At 51.4% G+C, this 17,886-nt stretch overlaps 2 pseudogenes; both read right to left on the reverse strand.

Annotated features, from left to right (window-relative positions):
* Positions 1–233: 233 nt before the first annotated feature.
* Positions 234–4,625, reverse strand: LOC117186668 (annotated as a pseudogene).
* An 8,354-nt stretch (positions 4,626–12,979) lies between these two features.
* LOC117186665 lies at positions 12,980–17,367 on the reverse strand (annotated as a pseudogene).
* Between the last annotated feature and the right edge of the window lie 519 nt (positions 17,368–17,886).

A 17,886-nucleotide genomic window follows, 5' to 3' on the forward strand; every position in this document is an offset into this window, starting at 1 on the left:
GGGCCATGTCTGGATACGATGAACTAGGAGGAAGGAAAGTGGTCGAAGAAGTATTAGTAATGAAACTTGGAGCTTTGGAAGGTACATTCGCGTTATTGTTGGACGGAACTAGGGCGTTCTAAAGGGCGTTCACCCTTTATTTCGGGCTCGGCCGTGGACATCAAGGGTCCCCCGGTAAGGAAGTGCCCGGGAGTAAGGGCCAGCAACTCAGTTGGATCTTCGGACATCGGCGAGAGCGGCCTGGAATTAAGGCATGCTTCGATCTTTGCGAGAAGCGTGGAAAGCTCTTCGAAAGTGTACTTCCGAGTGGACGTGGCTTTGTAAAAGAGAGTTTTGAAACTCTTCACCCCGGCTTCCCACAGACCTCCCATGTGTGGAGCTCCTGGTGGGATAAAACGCCACGAAACCCGGTGATGGCTGTACGCATCAGTTATCGAGCCCTTGAATGCTACTAGGAAGTCACGGGAAAGCACCTTGGCGGCACCAACGAAAGTTTTGCCATTGTCGGAGTGAATGCGCTGCGGACACCCTCGTCGTGCGACGAAACGAGCGAAGGCTGCAAGAAATTTCTCGGTCGTGAGATCCGACGTGGGCTCCAAATGGAAAGCCTTCGTGGAAAAACACACGAACACACACACACATACCCCTTGGTTATCAGGCACGCTCTGCCTGTGTAATTCCGTATTTCGAAGGGACCCGCGTAGTCAATTCCGGTGTGCGTGAACGGTCTGGAAAAGGACGTTCGTTCCGTAGGAAGATCACCCATCATTTGGGCTTGCAACTTCTGTCTGTGGATGACGCATACCTTGCAGGAGTTTACCACCCCCTTCATGAGTTTCTGAACCTTGGGAATCCAGAACTTGGATCGGATAAGTCGCACCATTAGTTGGTTCCCGCCATGAAGAGTTATCCGGTGGGTGAATTGCGCGAGAAGGCGGGATAGCCGGCAGCGGTACGGCAGAATAATGGGATGCCGTTCGTCGTACTTCAGAAAGGTAGAAGTTGCGATACGGCCACATGCTCTTATGAGCCCATGTTGATGTAGGAACTGGTTCAAATTCACCTTGGCACTGGCCGCTTCTCGCTTAGGCAGTGATGCTCTTGGGAGTATTCCCTGCGCTGAGTCTCTAGGATAAGAGTGCGCTCAGCTTCGGTAATGTCTTCGCTTGCAAGGTGGTCCTATTGTCCGGTGACCAGCTTCCGGCAGCGTTTTGTGAAGCGAAGGACATAAGCACGGACTCGCAGGGCTCTCTCCAGATTGGAGAACCGATCGAGGAAGTCTTCGGATGGGCTCGGTGCAAAATGAACCTTCAGAGCACGTTATTCGAGGGTTATCACGGGATCGTCCCCGCCTTGGGCTGGCCATTGATGCTGGGGCCCTTGCAACCACGCTGGTCCGTGCCACCAGAGTTGGTTCTCGACGAGCTCTTGTAAGGATACGCCCCTGCTGGCGAGGTCGGCGGGATTTTGTGCGGACGGAACATGACCCCAATTCTCGACCCCGGTGGCTTACGAAATTCTGGTCACTCGGTTGGCCATAAAGGTAGTCCAGTGGCAAGCAGGCTTTTTCAGCCAGGACAGTACTATAGCGGAATCTGTCCAGAAGTAACAGGTTGTAGGTGCGCTTGGCATATTTGGCAGGATAGCCGTCGCCATTTTGGACAGCAGCACGGCGCCGCACAGCTCTAACCGGGGGAGCGATACAGTCTTAACGGATGCGACTCGTGTTTTCGCGGTAAGCAACTGCACCTTGACCAGGTGGTCAGTCTCGATGCGTACGTAGATCGCCGCACCGTACGCCTTTTCGGACGCATCGCAAAATCCGTGATGCTCGACCCTTACAGCTGGTTCGGAGCCAATCCACCTTGGAATGCGGATCTGGTCGAGAGCGGAGCTCCGCAGAAAAATCTGCCAGCGCTGACGCATCTCGGTCGGAAGATCTTCGTCCCATCCCACTTCTTGCAACCAGATCTCTTGCATGAAGATCTTTGACCGGACAATGAACGGAGCCAACCAGCCCGCAGGGTCGAACAACCTTGCTATCTGGGAAAGCACCGCTCGCTTGGTATAGGATGCCGTAGATGCCAGTTCTGGCGGAACGAAGAAGAAATCGTCTGTTGTCGCCTTCCAGCGAATTCCGAGAGTCTTGGCTGTGCTTTCTGTCTCGAGTTCAAGGAAGTCGGTGTGAAGGAGATGGTCCTTGTGGTTGGACGTCCATTTTCTCAGTGGAAACCCGGCAGAACTCAGGGCGGCCTGTAACTCGCGGATAGCTAGTTGAGCCTCAGTGGGAGAGTCTGCTCCCGCAAGGACGTCGTCGACATACATACAGGACCGAATGATGTGACTGGCTCTTGGGAATCGGGACTGGACATCGTCTGCAAGCCGTTGCAACACCCGGATGGCGAGAAAGGGAGCACAATTGACTCCAAAGGTGACAGTTTGCAACTCATAGTCGCGTATCTCGCCCTCCTTGTTGCGAAACAAAATTCGCTGGAAGGGGGTGTGCTTCGGATCTACCCAAATCTGCCGATACATCTTGGTGATGTCAGCATTGAAGACGTACCGGTAGTAGCGCCCCTTCAGGATCTGAAGGGTTAAGTCGGACTGGAGAACAGGGCCGGGGTGCAGAAGGTCATTCAAGCTGATACCGTTAGTCGACGGGCTGGATGCGTTAAATACAACGCGGACTTTCGTGGTGGTGCTATCAGGCTTGAAGACAGCGTGGTGCGGCAGGTAGTAGGTTGAGGACCCATGAGTCGGAAGAACTTCTGTCATGTGTCCAAGCTCTAGGTATTCTTGGATCACGGTGTCGTACTGCTCTTGTAGGGGACTGTTTCTTTTCAAGCGATTTTCGTTTCTTAGGAACTGGGCCAGCGCGGTTGCCCTTGAATACCCCAGATCTGATCCGAGATGATCTGGGTCGCGAAACGGTAACGTGACGACGTATTTCCCGCTTGGCGTTCTTGACGTAGTTCGGAGGAAATTTCTTTCGCAGTACGAATCCGACTCGCTTTCTATTTTAGTAGGAATGTCCTCCACCTCCCAAAACTTTGTGAGGAGTTTGTCTAACGGAGTCTCTAGCTCGGTGGAAATTTGCGTGGAGAAGGATGCGACCCTGCCTTGTACCGTGTTTGGCACTGGGCCTGTAAGAACCCATCCGAAAATGGTCTCCTGTCCGAGGAGAGATCCACAGATGTTCGTCTGTGAGCCGCTCAAGAGGATGGATGGAAAGATGTCGGCACCAATCAGGACATCTATTTGTGAGCTTGCGTAAAATGTCGGGTCTGCCCATGGCAGGTTCGGCAAGTCTCGCAACGAGTGTTGCGGGATCGGATGGGAGGGAAGGCTGCCTGATAGTTCCGGCAGGACATAGGCTGTGGCGTCCAAGTGTAAGCCCGGCTTAGTCGGGGAGCGGATGGCAAAATTGCAGAGCTTCTTGGACTGAGCGGATATGGTCTGATTGAGCCCCCAGAGACCTGTGCCTGGGCGAGTCGGAATGGCAACTTAATGATCTGGAAGAGACGTTCCGTAATGAACGTCGCCTCGGAGCCCGGGTCGATTAGAGCGCGGGCGCGAAAGTTTGTCCCCAAGTGGCAAATATTAATAATAGCCGTGCCCAGGAGTACCGCCCTCTTGCCGGAGGCGAAATAGTTCTGAACGCTAGGCTGAGCTTCGGCAGGAGTCGGAAGTGGTACGGAGTTGGGCACGGATTGGCTGGAAACTGGAGTGACACGGTGCAGCAGCGTATGATGCCGGTCTCCACACGTGTTGCAGTTGTGGGCGCTTTGGAATTCACGAATCTGGTGACCTCTTGCGAAACAGTTTAAGCAAAGCATTTTTTGCTTAATATAGCTGGAGCGAGCATCAGGTCTCATCTGAAGGAATTGAGGGCATACCCGGATCGGATGGTTCTCTTTGAAGCAAAGATCACACGTTCTCCGCTTCGGATCCACAGTTGTTCCGAACGAGTGAACCCGCCTTGCAACAGGGCTCCCTTGGGAACGGAATGGGTTGGGATTGCCCTTTGAACTCTCTGACATGGGTAGACTCGCCCTGGAGTGGGCCTGAGTCTCCATGCCTGGATGGCCATCCTCGGTCACCTCGAGAGACAGGTACCGCTCCGCCAGGAACTTGTCCATAGCGTGCCAGGTGGGAATTTCGGACTTGTGTGTCACGGACTGCTCCCAAAGCTCCAAAGTCGCTTTCGCCAACTTCGCGGATATGAGGTACACTAACACTCCGTCAGCGAAAATGCTGTCTGTGGAGACCTCGGAGTGGTTGAGTGTCGTAAGGCACTTGTGGACGGCTCTCTGAAGCTCTTTTAGCGCTGCAGCTGACTCGGTGCGGATTTGGGGCAGACTGAAGAGGATCTTCAGCTGGGCTTTGAGTATCAGCCTCTTGTTTTGGAAACGCTCACGGAGGGCGCTCCATGCGGACGCGAACCCTTCGTTCGTGAGTGGAGCCTGTGCCACTATGTCGTGGGCCTCACCGCTTGTTTTTTTGTTGAGGTGGAACAGTTTTTCTACTGGAGCCACCCTCGGGTTCTCTATATATATGGCGGTGAACAGGTCTCGGAACGTGGGCCACTGCTGGTAGTCCCCACTGAAAACATCAGTGTCACATGGAGGAAGACGGCAACTGCCGGAAGTCGGCACTTGAATGGCCAGTTGAGGCGTGTGAGGGACAGTCGGGGGTTCGAGCTGATCGTTCAGTTCGGCAAGGCATTGCGCGTAGACCGCGTAGCAGTCATCGTACATCCCCTGGACGTCAGCTGCCCCCTCTGGATCTACTTCCGTTATCGCCTCCACACAGGCCTCGAACTCCGCGTCCACCTTCGCCCACAGGCTTCGGAGTTGATCTCGATGGACTTGGGAGAGCGAGCGGGTTGGTGTGCTAGCATCTGGAGCGCTGAGCTTCTGGTCGAAGCGTGTCAGTCTGCTTGCAGCCAAGGCAAACTTAGACCGTGCGGAACTGGCGACCGATTGGGCCAAAGTGCTCGGAACCGTGCGAGGGACGACCGAGGGGAGCAACAAGGCCTCAAAGGCATGTGGTGTGTGAGCCCTGGACGTGGTCGGACCACGCTCAGCTGGGGCCGGACGGGAAGCTGTGGGCGTAGTGATTGAGCCGTTGGAGCTGGGTGGATGGGTCAAACTCAGCGAACTCCCCCGCTTAAACTTCTTGCGAGATTTCTTCTCACCAGTGGGCATGGTTGGCTGATGGATTTGCGATAGCGCGTATCAGAGTCGCAAAGCAGGTGAGCGGAAATGGAGAAGTGGAAGTTGTGAACGACGAACCGTGGTTATGTGGCCTTGGCGGGATTTATCGCGAGTATTTATATAGTAGAAGTCGGGCACCGTGGCCGGAATATATAAATATAAAATACTACGATCAAATAAAAAACAAAGGGCCAACCAAGAGCGACTAATAAGGATGAGCAATGATATGGATGCACAAGGTACCCCTATATAGAGTCGGTTGCAAACGAATGTTGAAAACAATATACCCTCGAAGTGCTGGGTAGCGCTACACTTGGCGCTCCGTTACGGTCAAGCGCGGCACCGAAAAATATTCTCCCACCAACAACAGCGCAAGCAAACGGTGGAGAAGCGAAAGCGAAAGGAAAAACGAAACGAATGCACCGCTGCTGCTGCTTGTATGTGTGTGCGGATGGATGTAAGTGCTATGTACCGTGGCTTGGGTTGACGACCCAACCTTTTGGCGAGATTTAAAACAACGGTTAAAACGGTGGATGACCGTTTTATATGCAATATGTATAATTTAAAATGCGTACGTATGTATGTATGTATATGTAAGATAAATATATATGTGGTGCCGTATGTATGGATCGTGTCTTATTTTTGTTGGCAATATAATTAGTTAAATACGGAGACGCAGTGATTTATTTTCTTTATTTATAAAACCGAAAACCGGTGGAACGTTGAGCATGGAAAAAAAAACAACAAACTAATTGCAAGCATATGAATTTATGATTGTTGTCAGCCGCTTGGATTGCGTTGCGATGTGTACATGTGCTTGTATGCATGTGCATATGTCAGCAACCAAAGCTCAGCTGGTAGCTGGGAGAGGTAGGAATATATACACTGGATCGGAGGTTGACCGCAGGAGCTTGCTCGGATCAAATTAAACCTTTGGAGAAGTAGGTGGCCACAACCGTTGGCAGAACGAAGTATGGTTTAATTTGGAGCTAGAGCGAGAAATGAATACATATGTATGTACATATGTATGCCACGGGTACTCGGACTGGAATGGAAAACTCGCACAAAATCACTGCACTGGTGTTGGGCTTACTTATCTTGAACTTAGAGCGATCCGCCGATGCTGGCTGGGGTAAGCTTCTCCTTATGGGGAAGGCGAAGATCCGGCTCGAAGGACCAATGTTTTGTAGGAGGGCGGATCACCGGATCACCGGATCGGCTTTCCAGCGACGAGTGGGAAAATATCCAAAAGAAGAAGTCAGAGTTGTTCCAATAAATATGTTCCTTGTATTTCGGTATATATGTATGTAAAGGACAGTGTATCAAGCAGTTAGCACTATCCCATCTAAATTAACATTTGAACTTAAGATACCATCGATAAGACCTAACCGATATAACCAGACTTAACCGATGTTTAAAAGACCTAACCGATAAGGGGTTATCGATACGAGAGTCGGTTGTTGGAAGTAGAAGGAGAAAGTTGAACAAAAAGTCGGAAGAACAGACTCATTAATTGCACATCTTAAATCATACACTTTGTACTCTTTTTCGAAAAACACTATTATTAAACGATACATTATTATTAATCTTACATTTGGGGGCTCGTCCGCGTCGAATACAGAGCTCGGAGTGTGTGAAAAAGAAAAACAGAAGAAAGCAGAAGCTGATGCAAGAAGAGGATTGTTGAAAAGTTGTTAAAGTTGTTGTTTGTAGCTACATAAAGTTGTAAAGTTGTTGTTGGTGGCTATAAACATTAAGTTGAACAATCCAAATTCTGTGAGCATAACAGTAGACACGGAGTTTAATAAAAGATCGGTCGTTTAATTCGGTTGGAAAATTGTGAAATTCATTGTCGCGCCGCAGCGTCGCCTTGTCCGTGCGCAGTACGTACACAAGCAGAAAAAACACGCACAGACACGTTGTGTGTGATACACACTTATAAACAGAAAAGACAAGCACTCGTCGGGTACACAGACACAAGTCGAAAAGAGCCGCAAAATGATGCAAACACCGCCGCCGTTGCACTGGAAAGAGAGAGAGAAGGAAGAAGCTGTACCAGGAACGTCGCGCCCGAGTGCAAACGAGATGAAAGATTTTGAAAATGCGGAAAACAATACTGATGACAAGATTGATCAAATGATAAAGTTGCTAAGTTTGAAAGTGCTTTGCGATGAGCAACGAGAAATGAAGATCGCTCCAGATAATTTTACAAAAGTTGTGAGCGATTGTGATGGAAAATCGGTTCCCATAGAAAAATGGTTTGAGATATTCGAAAAAAATGCCGACGCATATGAGCTTACTGAAAAGCAAAAGTATGTGCAGGCCAGAGGAAAAATGACCGGTGCAGCTAAGCTTTTCCTTGAAGCTGAATGCGTGTGCACCTATGAGGAACTCAAGAACGTATTATTGGATGAATTCACATGTAGCTATAACAGTGCAGACATTCATAAGCTGCTGCAAGAAAGAAAGAGGAAGAGTAGTGAGTCGATGCACGAGTACTTGCTGCAGATGAGAAAAATAGCAGCAGTCGGACATGTTGAACACGCGGCTGTTATAAGCCATATTGTGAACGGTCTGGACATAAGAAACGAGTATAAGTATGCCATGTATCGCTGTAAGACCTTCAGGGCCTTGAAAGAAGAGTTCGATATCTATAATCGTTTGAACATAGTGGAGAAGAAGGGCAATAACGAACAGCATAAAACGAGTTTCAAGCAGCAAAGTGGGCAAAGCGGTAAAAAAGAATATTGCTATAACTGTGGATCAAGAGAACACAAACGCAAAGACTGCAAAGCCGAAACAAAGTGTTTTAAGTGCAATCAGAATGGTCACATTTCGCGTAACTGTCCTTATGAAGCTGATAAAGTTGATAAAGTTCGCGTCATTTTGGATCGCAGTCGCATGAAAAAAATTCAAATAAACGGCATTGTTGTTGACTGTCTTGTGGATACAGGGTCAGATGTAACCCTAATCAAAGAGAGTATGTTGAAGACCATGAAAAACGTTAAACTTTTGAAGTGCACAACTATGTTGCGCGGTCTGGGTCAGATATCATTAAAGCCTGTTGGATACTTTAATGCAGAAGTTACCGTGGATAAGTTGCAGACCACACAGAAGTTTTTAGTAGTCCCCAGTAGCCAGATTGATTTCGACGCACTTTTGGGGCATGATTTCATTAAAAAGTTCCGTTTCGTCGCTGATATGCAAGGATACACGTTTTTGAAGCATGACGCAGATCCTGTGCCAACAGATGAGCATGCTCTTATATATAATGTAACTGAAGAGTCATCCTTTGTAGCTCCGCCGCAATATCGAAAAGACGTTGAACAGATGATAAGAAACAGTTACCAAATGCCCACAGAAGTTGCAAAGCAGTCTCCAATCCAACTGAAGATAGTTCCCGACGGATTAATCAAGCCGTTTCATCACTCACCGAGTCGTTTATCAACAGACGAAGCCAGTGCCGTAAAGAAGCAAGTCGAAGAATGGATCGAGCAAGGAATCGTGCGCAAGTCGTCTTCAAATGTAGCGAGCAGAGTTGTCGTCGTGAAGAAAAAAGATGGTACACTTAGAGTTTGCGTAGACTACAGGAAGTTAAACAGCATGGTATTGCTGGACTGCTTCCCAGTCCCGATCATGGAGGAAGTCTTGGAAAAGCTGCAGTCGGCTAAGTGGTTTACCATAATGGACCTTGAAAACGGATTTTTCCATGTGCCTATGGAAGAGCAAAGCAAGTCGTATACGGCCTTTGTTACAAAGGAGGGATTATTCGAGTTTAATAAAGCGCCTTTCGGATTCAAGAACTCGCCAGCTGCGTTCATTCGGTTCGTAAGCTATATTTTTCAAGAATTAATCAACTCTGACATTATGCAGCTTTATATGGACGACATAATTGTTTACGCCGCGTCGCCCGAGGTATGCATGAGGAAGACAAAGTTGGTCCTGGAGACAGCTGCGCAGTTTGGCCTAAAGATCAAGTGGAAGAAATGTAGCTTCATGCAGCCACGCATTAGCTTTCTGGGCCATATCATTGAGGACGGGAGAATCTGGCCCGGCAAAGAGAAGACAGCAGCTGTCAGTCGGTTTGCTACGCCCAAAGACATTAAAGCAGTTCAAGCATTTCTGGGACTCACAGGCTTTTGCAGAAAGTTCATCCCTGGCTATGCACAAGTTGCCCGGCCGCTCACGAATCTACTCAGGAAGGAAGCAGTTGTCAACATTGGCGAAGCAGAGCAACAATCGCTACAAACCTTAAAGAATCTGCTTGTAATCGCACCTGTATTACATTTATACTCACGAGAAGCGCCAACGGAACTCCACACGGATGCATCCAAAGAAGGTTTCGGAGCAGTTTTGTTGCAGCAGTTTGATGGCAATTTCCACCCGATTTACTATTGGAGTAAAAAGACTACACAAGCCGAGTCCAAACGTCACAGTTACTATTTGGAGGTCAAAGCTGCATACCTCGCACTCAAGAAGTTTCGTCACTACCTGTTGGGGATCAAATTTGATCTTGCCACTGACTGTGCGGCGTTTAAGCAGACAACAACGAAAGTAGATATACCCAGAGAAGTTTCCCAGTGGATTCTGTATATGGAGGACTTTACATTCAAAGCAGTACACCGCCCAGGGGACAGAATAAGACACGTGGACTGTCTCAGTCCTTTTCCGCAGACATGCATGTTCGTGACGACGGAGCTAACAGCTCGGATAAAGAAAGCACAGCAGGATGACGATTTCATCAAAGCCACAGTTGAGATCCTGAAGCAGCACCCATATCAAGACTACAAGCTTAAAGGAGGCCTTCTCTTCAAATCTGTAAATGGCAATGACGTTTTGGTGGTTCCAAGGCTGATGGAAAGGGAAATCATTCAAGGATCGCATGAAGTTGGTCATTTCTCCACAGCGAAGAAAATGCACTTAGTTCAGCAGCAATACTGGATTCCGCACCTTGAACGGAAAGTAAATAAGTTGATTACTAATTGTATCAGTTGTATAATTTTCAGCAAAAAGTTGGGCAAACAAGAAGGCTATCTTCATTGCATTGACAAGGGTGACACACCACTATACACGCTGCACGTTGATCATTTGGGACCAATGGATGCGACAGCCAAGCAATACAAGTACATTTTTGCTGTGGTAGATGCATTCTCCAAGTTTGTGTGGCTGTTCCCAACTAAGTCAACAGGTCACGAAGAAGTTGTGAAGAGGCTGAGAGATTGGTCATTTGTGTTTGGTTTTCCCAAGCGCATAGTCAGCGACAGAGGAGCAGCGTTTACATCCAACGCATTCAGCGAGTTTCTCAACGAGAACAAAGTCGAACATGTGTGTACAACGACAGGTGTGGCGAGAGGCAACGGTCAGATTGAGCGGGTGAACCGTTCAATTTTGGGTATCATCGCAAAGCTCTCAGCTCAGGAGTCAACGAAGTGGTACAAGCATGTGCCACAGGTCCAGATGGCGATTAATTCGCATGTGCATTCTACGTTGAAGTCGTCGCCATTCGAGGTCATGTTTGGGACAAAGATGCACAGACAAGCTGAAAGTCGACTATTGGAGGTGCTCAACGAGGAGTTGGTTACGCAGTTTAACAACGAGCGCCAAGAACTGCGTGACCAAGCGAAACAAAACATTGAGAAGGCGCAAGAGGTGTACAAGCGCTATTATGATAAAAAACGACGACCTGAGCACGGCTACAGACTAGGAGACATGGTCGCGATCAAGAGGACGCAGTTCGTCGCAGGACGCAAGTTGGCCAGCGAGTATCTAGGCCCATATGAAGTCACCAAGGTAAAGCGGAACGGTCGCTACGTCAGAAAGGTTGCTCAAGTCGAGGGGCCAAATATCACAGCAACGAGCAGTGACAATATGAAGCTATGGCGTTTTGTCTCAGAGAACGATGATATATTATCATCTGGGACAGATGAAGATGAGCAGGAGGGCCGAATGTAAAGGACAGTGTATCAAGCAGTTAGCACTATCCCATCTAAATTAACATTTGAACTTAAGATACCATCGATAAGACCTAACCGATATAACCAGACTTAACCGATGTTTAAAAGACCTAACCGATAAGGGGTTATCGATACGAGAGTCGGTTGTTGGAAGTAGAAGGAGAAAGTTGAGCAAAAAGTCGGAAGAACAGACTCATTAATTGCACATCTTAAATCATACACTTTGTACTCTTTTTCGAAAAACACTATTAATAAACGATACATTATTATTAATCTTACATGTATGTGGACTGTAGGTGCGCGTATGTGCACGACGACAGCTTGTAGCGGGGTGGAAAACGTAACTAACTACTAGGCCTTACGATCTATGCTCCATGATGGCTTGAGCGCCGGGTGGATCGTGGGTCGTAAAGTCTCCCGAGCGCCCCTCCGAGCGCGCGAGAGCGAGTTGAGACCGGAGCGCACGAAGTTGGCACAGTGCGCGGCAATCATCTGCTGCTGGCCTGAACATCCTCCCCCCCCCCCCCCCCCCCCCCCCCCCCCCCCCCCCCTGCAGGATCGGTGTCTATGGCTGTGTGCATGCACCGGATACGATCCATCCGAACACCGTGCTCTGGGCCGTCCTCGCGTGCCAGGAACCCGGGTTGGATCACTTTCGGGTAGACGTCGGCGCCTAAGACCAGAGAGATGGTGGCTGGTCGATGGAATTGCGCATCTGCGAGCTTCAGATCGTCAAATCGAGCCCGGATCGTATCGCTCAAAGGTCGGATCGGCGTGCGGATGCGCAAACGGGGCTCGACCTTCAGGATGGCTTCCAGTCGGAAGTCGCCCGTCTTGGTACGAATGACCGCGGTGCACACCTTCTCGTTGCCGACGCGCGTAGTGGGTATCTTGAAGGCGGAGGCCAATGAGTCGTCAATGCAGCTCACCGGCGTGCAAGGGTCGATGAGCGCGCCCGTTTCGAAATCCTTCGAGCCCGTATCCAGGACCACCAGCGCCGTCGGGAGGATATTGAGGCTCCTATGTTGTAGAAGGGAGCTTACGGAGGGCGCCGGGGTTCCTACGACGGGGCGGTTCACGGGGTGACGGGGACGGCACTCAGCTTGAGCCGCTGGACTCGCAAACGATGAGGTCGCGGTTCCTACGACCGGTCGGCTGACGGGCCGACGAGGACGGCGCTCGGCGTGAGCCGGCGTAGATGGCGGCGGTGCAGCCGGGTCTGGACGGGCTGGGCGACGAGGGCGGCGTCCGGCGTGGGCCGATGTAGCTGTCGACTGTATTCGCGAGGCTGAGCGGGCTGGACAGCGAGGCGCGGATATGTGGAGTAGCGTGTGGTGGTTCTTGCCACACACCCTGCACAGCCCGCCACTGAGGCAGTCCTTCCCGGAGTGCTGGTACGCCAGGCAGTTGGCGCAGTATTTGTTTCTCAGGACGGCTCGGAGCCTCTTCTCAGGGCTCAGGCGCAGAAACACATGGCAGGTCCGTAGCGGGTGTATTCCTGAGCAGACTCGGCAACGGTAGGTGCCTCTACCCCGTGGATGCCGGCTCTCCCCGGTGCGGTTGGCGCGTGAGCGTGGGGCCATGTCTGGATACGATGAACTAGGAGGAAGGAAAGTGGTCGAAGAAGTATTAGTAATGAAACTTGGAGCTTTGGAAGGTACATTCGCGTTATTGTTGGACGGAACTAGGGCGTTCTAAAGGGCGTTCACCCTTTATTTCGGGCTCGGCCGTGGACATCAAGGGTCCCCCGGTAAGGAAGTGCCCGGGAGTAAGGGCCAGCAACTCAGTTGGATCTTCGGACATCGGCGAGAGCGGCCTGGAATTAAGGCATGCTTCGATCTTTGCGAGAAGCGTGGAAAGCTCTTCGAAAGTGTACTTCCGAGTGGACGTGGCTTTGTAAAAGAGAGTTTTGAAACTCTTCACCCCGGCTTCCCACAGACCTCCCATGTGTGGAGCTCCTGGTGGGATAAAACGCCACGAAACCCGGTGATGGCTGTACGCATCAGTTATCGAGCCCTTGAATGCTACTAGGAAGTCACGGGAAAGCACCTTGGCGGCACCAACGAAAGTTTTGCCATTGTCGGAGTGAATGCGCTGCGGACACCCTCGTCGTGCGACGAAACGAGCGAAGGCTGCAAGAAATTTCTCGGTCGTGAGATCCGACGTGGGCTCCAAATGGAAAGCCTTCGTGGAAAAACACACGAACACACACACACATACCCCTTGGTTATCAGGCACGCTCTGCCTGTGTAATTCCGTATTTCGAAGGGACCCGCGTAGTCAATTCCGGTGTGCGTGAACGGTCTGGAAAAGGACGTTCGTTCCGTAGGAAGATCACCCATCATTTGGGCTTGCAACTTCTGTCTGTGGATGACGCATACCTTGCAGGAGTTTACCACCCCCTTCATGAGTTTCTGAACCTTGGGAATCCAGAACTTGGATCGGATAAGTCGCACCATTAGTTGGTTCCCGCCATGAAGAGTTATCCGGTGGGTGAATTGCGCGAGAAGGCGGGATAGCCGGCAGCGGTACGGCAGAATAATGGGATGCCGTTCGTCGTACTTCAGAAAGGTAGAAGTTGCGATACGGCCACATGCTCTTATGAGCCCATGTTGATGTAGGAACTGGTTCAAATTCACCTTGGCACTGGCCGCTTCTCGCTTAGGCAGTGATGCTCTTGGGAGTATTCCCTGCGCTGAGTCTCTAGGATAAGAGTGCGCTCAGCTTCGGTAATGTCTTCGCTTGCAAGGTGGTCCTATTGTCCGGTGACCAGCTTCCGGCAGCGTTTTGTGAAGCGAAGGACATAAGCACGGACTCGCAGGGCTCTCTCCAGATTGGAGAACCGATCGAGGAAGTCTTCGGATGGGCTCGGTGCAAAATGAACCTTCAGAGCACGTTATTCGAGGGTTATCACGGGATCGTCCCCGCCTTGGGCTGGCCATTGATGCTGGGGCCCTTGCAACCACGCTGGTCCGTGCCACCAGAGTTGGTTCTCGACGAGCTCTTGTAAGGATACGCCCCTGCTGGCGAGGTCGGCGGGATTTTGTGCGGACGGAACGTGACCCCAATTCTCGACCCCGGTGGCTTACGAAATTCTGGTCACTCGGTTGGCCATAAAGGTAGTCCAGTGGCAAGCAGGCTTTTTCAGCCAGGACAGGACTATAGCGGAATCTGTCCAGAAGTAACAGGTTGTAGGTGCGCTTGGCATATTTGGCAGGATAGCCGTCGCCATTTCGGACAGCAGCACGGCGCCGCACAGCTCTAACCGGGGGAGCGATACAGTCTTAACGGATGCGACTCGTGTTTTCGCGGTAAGCAACTGCACCTTGACCAGGTGGTCAGTCTCGATGCGTACGTAGATCGCCGCACCGTACGCCTTTTCGGACGCATCGCAAAATCCGTGATGCTCGACCCTTACAGCTGGTTCGGAGCCAATCCACCTTGGAATGCGGATCTGGTCGAGAGCGGAGCTCCGCAGAAAAATCTGCCAGCGCTGACGCATCTCGGTCGGAAGATCTTCGTCCCATCCCACTTCTTGCAACCAGATCTCTTGCATGAAGATCTTTGACCGGACAATGAACGGAGCCAACCAGCCCGCAGGGTCGAACAACCTTGCTATCTGGGAAAGCACCGCTCGCTTGGTATAGGATGCCGTAGATGCCAGTTCTGGCGGAACGAAGAAGAAATCGTCTGTTGTCGCCTTCCAGCGAATTCCGAGAGTCTTGGCTGTGCTTTCTGTCTCGAGTTCAAGGAAGTCGGTGTGAAGGAGATGGTCCTTGTGGTTGGACGTCCATTTTCTCAGTGGAAACCCGGCAGAACTCAGGGCGGCCTGTAACTCGCGGATAGCTAGTTGAGCCTCAGTAAGAGAGTCTGCTCCCGCAAGGACGTCGTCGACATACATACAGGACCGAATGATGTGACTGGCTCTTGGGAATCGGGACTGGACATCGTCTGCAAGCCGTTGCAACACCCGGATGGCGAGAAAGGGAGCACAATTGACTCCAAAGGTGACAGTTTGCAACTCATAGTCGCGTATCTCGCCCTCCTTGTTGCGAAACAAAATTCGCTGGAAGGGGGTGTGCTTCGGATCTACCCAAATCTGCCGATACATCTTGGTGATGTCAGCATTGAAGACGTACCGGTAGTAGCGCCCCTTCAGGATCTGAAGGGTTAAGTCGGACTGGAGAACAGGGCCGGGGTGCAGAAGGTCATTCAAGCTGATACCGTTAGTCGACGGGCTGGATGCGTTAAATACAACGCGGACTTTCGTGGTGGTGCTATCAGGCTTGAAGACAGCGTGGTGCGGCAGGTAGTAGGTTGAGGACCCATGAGTCGGAAGAACTTCTGTCATGTGTCCAAGCTCTAGGTATTCTTGGATCACGGTGTCGTACTGCTCTTGTAGGGGACTGTTTCTTTTCAAGCGATTTTCGTTTCTTAGGAACTGGGCCAGCGCGGTTGCCCTTGAATACCCCAGATCTGATCCGAGATGATCTGGGTCGCGAAACGGTAACGTGACGACGTATTTCCCGCTTGGCGTTCTTGACGTAGTTCGGAGGAAATTTCTTTCGCAGTACGAATCCGACTCGCTTTCTATTTTAGGAATGTCCTCCACCTCCCAAAACTTTGTGAGGAGTTTGTCTAACGGAGTCTCTAGCTCGGTGGAAATTTGCGTGGAGAAGGATGCGACCCTGCCTTGTACCGTGTTTGGCACTGGGCCTGTAAGAACCCATCCGAAAATGGTCTCCTGTCCGAGGAGAGATCCACAGATGTTCGTCTGTGAGCCGCTCAAGAGGATGGATGGAAAGATGTCGGCACCAATCAGGACATCTATTTGTGAGCTTGCGTAAAATGTCGGGTCTGCCCATGGCAGGTTCGGCAAGTCTCGCAACGAGTGTTGCGGGATCGGATGGGAGGGAAGGCTGCCTGATAGTTCCGGCAGGACATAGGCTGTGGCGTCCAAGTGTAAGCCCGGCTTAGTCGGGGAGCGGATGGCAAAATTGCAGAGCTTCTTGGACTGAGCGGATATGGTCTGATTGAGCCCCAGAGACCTGTGCCTGGGCGAGTCGGAATGGCAACTTAATGATCTGGAAGAGACGTTCCGTAATGAACGTCGCCTCGGAGCCCGGGTCGATTAGAGCGCGGGCGCGAAAGTTTGTCCCCAAGTGGAAAATATTAATAATAGCCGTGCCCAGGAGTACCGCCCTCTTGCCGGAGGCGAAATAGTTCTGAACGCTAGGCTGAGCTTCGGCAGGAGTCGGAAGTGGTACGGAGTTGGGCACGGATTGGCTGGAAACTGGAGTGACACGGTGCAGCAGCGTATGATGCCGGTCTCCACACGTGTTGCAGTTGTGGGCGCTTTGGAATTCACGAATCTGGTGACCTCTTGCGAAACAGTTTAAGCAAAGCATTTTTTGCTTAATATAGCTGGAGCGAGCATCAGGTCTCATCTGAAGGAATTGAGGGCATACCCGGATCGGATGGTTCTCTTTGAAGCAAAGATCACACGTTCTCCGCTTCGGATCCACAGTTGTTCCGAACGAGTGAACCCGCCTTGCAACAGGGCTCCCTTGGGAACGGAATGGGTTGGGATTGCCCTTTGAACTCTCTGACATGGGTAGACTCGCCCTGGAGTGGGCCTGAGTCTCCATGCCTGGATGGCCATCCTCGGTCACCTCGAGAGACAGGTACCGCTCCGCCAGGAACTTGTCCATAGCGTGCCAGGTGGGAATTTCGGACTTGTGTGTCACGGACTGCTCCCAAAGCTCCAAAGTCGCTTTCGCCAACTTCGCGGATATGAGGTACACTAACACTCCGTCAGCGAAAATGCTGTCTGTGGAGACCTCGGAGTGGTTGAGTGTCGTAAGGCACTTGTGGACGGCTCTCTGAAGCTCTTTTAGCGCTGCAGCTGACTCGGTGCGGATTTGGGGCAGACTGAAGAGGATCTTCAGCTGGGCTTTGAGTATCAGCCTCTTGTTTTGGAAACGCTCACGGAGGGCGCTCCATGCGGACGCGAACCCTTCGTTCGTGAGTGGAGCCTGTGCCACTATGTCGTGGGCCTCACCGCTTGTTTTTTTGTTGAGGTGGAACAGTTTTTCTACTGGAGCCACCCTCGGGTTCTCTATATATATGGCGGTGAACAGGTCTCGGAACGTGGGCCACTGCTGGTAGTCCCCACTGAAAACATCAGTGTCACATGGAGGAAGACGGCAACTGCCGGAAGTCGGCACTTGAATGGCCAGTTGAGGCGTGTGAGGGACAGTCGGGGGTTCGAGCTGATCGTTCAGTTCGGCAAGGCATTGCGCGTAGACCGCGTAGCAGTCATCGTACATCCCCTGGACGTCAGCTGCCCCCTCTGGATCTACTTCCGTTATCGCCTCCACACAGGCCTCGAACTCCGCGTCCACCTTCGCCCACAGGCTTCGGAGTTGATCTCGATGGACTTGGGAGAGCGAGCGGGTTGGTGTGCTAGCATCTGGAGCGCTGAGCTTCTGGTCGAAGCGTGTCAGTCTGCTTGCAGCCAAGGCAAACTTAGACCGTGCGGAACTGGCGACCGATTGGGCCAAAGTGCTCGGAACCGTGCGAGGGACGACCGAGGGGAGCAACAAGGCCTCAAAGGCATGTGGTGTGTGAGCCCTGGACGTGGTCGGACCACGCTCAGCTGGGGCCGGACGGGAAGCTGTGGGCGTAGTGATTGAGCCGTTGGAGCTGGGTGGATG

The sequence above is a fragment of the Drosophila miranda genome, chromosome XR (assembly GCF_003369915.1).
Source record: "Drosophila miranda strain MSH22 chromosome XR, D.miranda_PacBio2.1, whole genome shotgun sequence".
In the NCBI taxonomy this organism is placed as follows: domain Eukaryota; kingdom Metazoa; phylum Arthropoda; class Insecta; order Diptera; family Drosophilidae; genus Drosophila; species Drosophila miranda.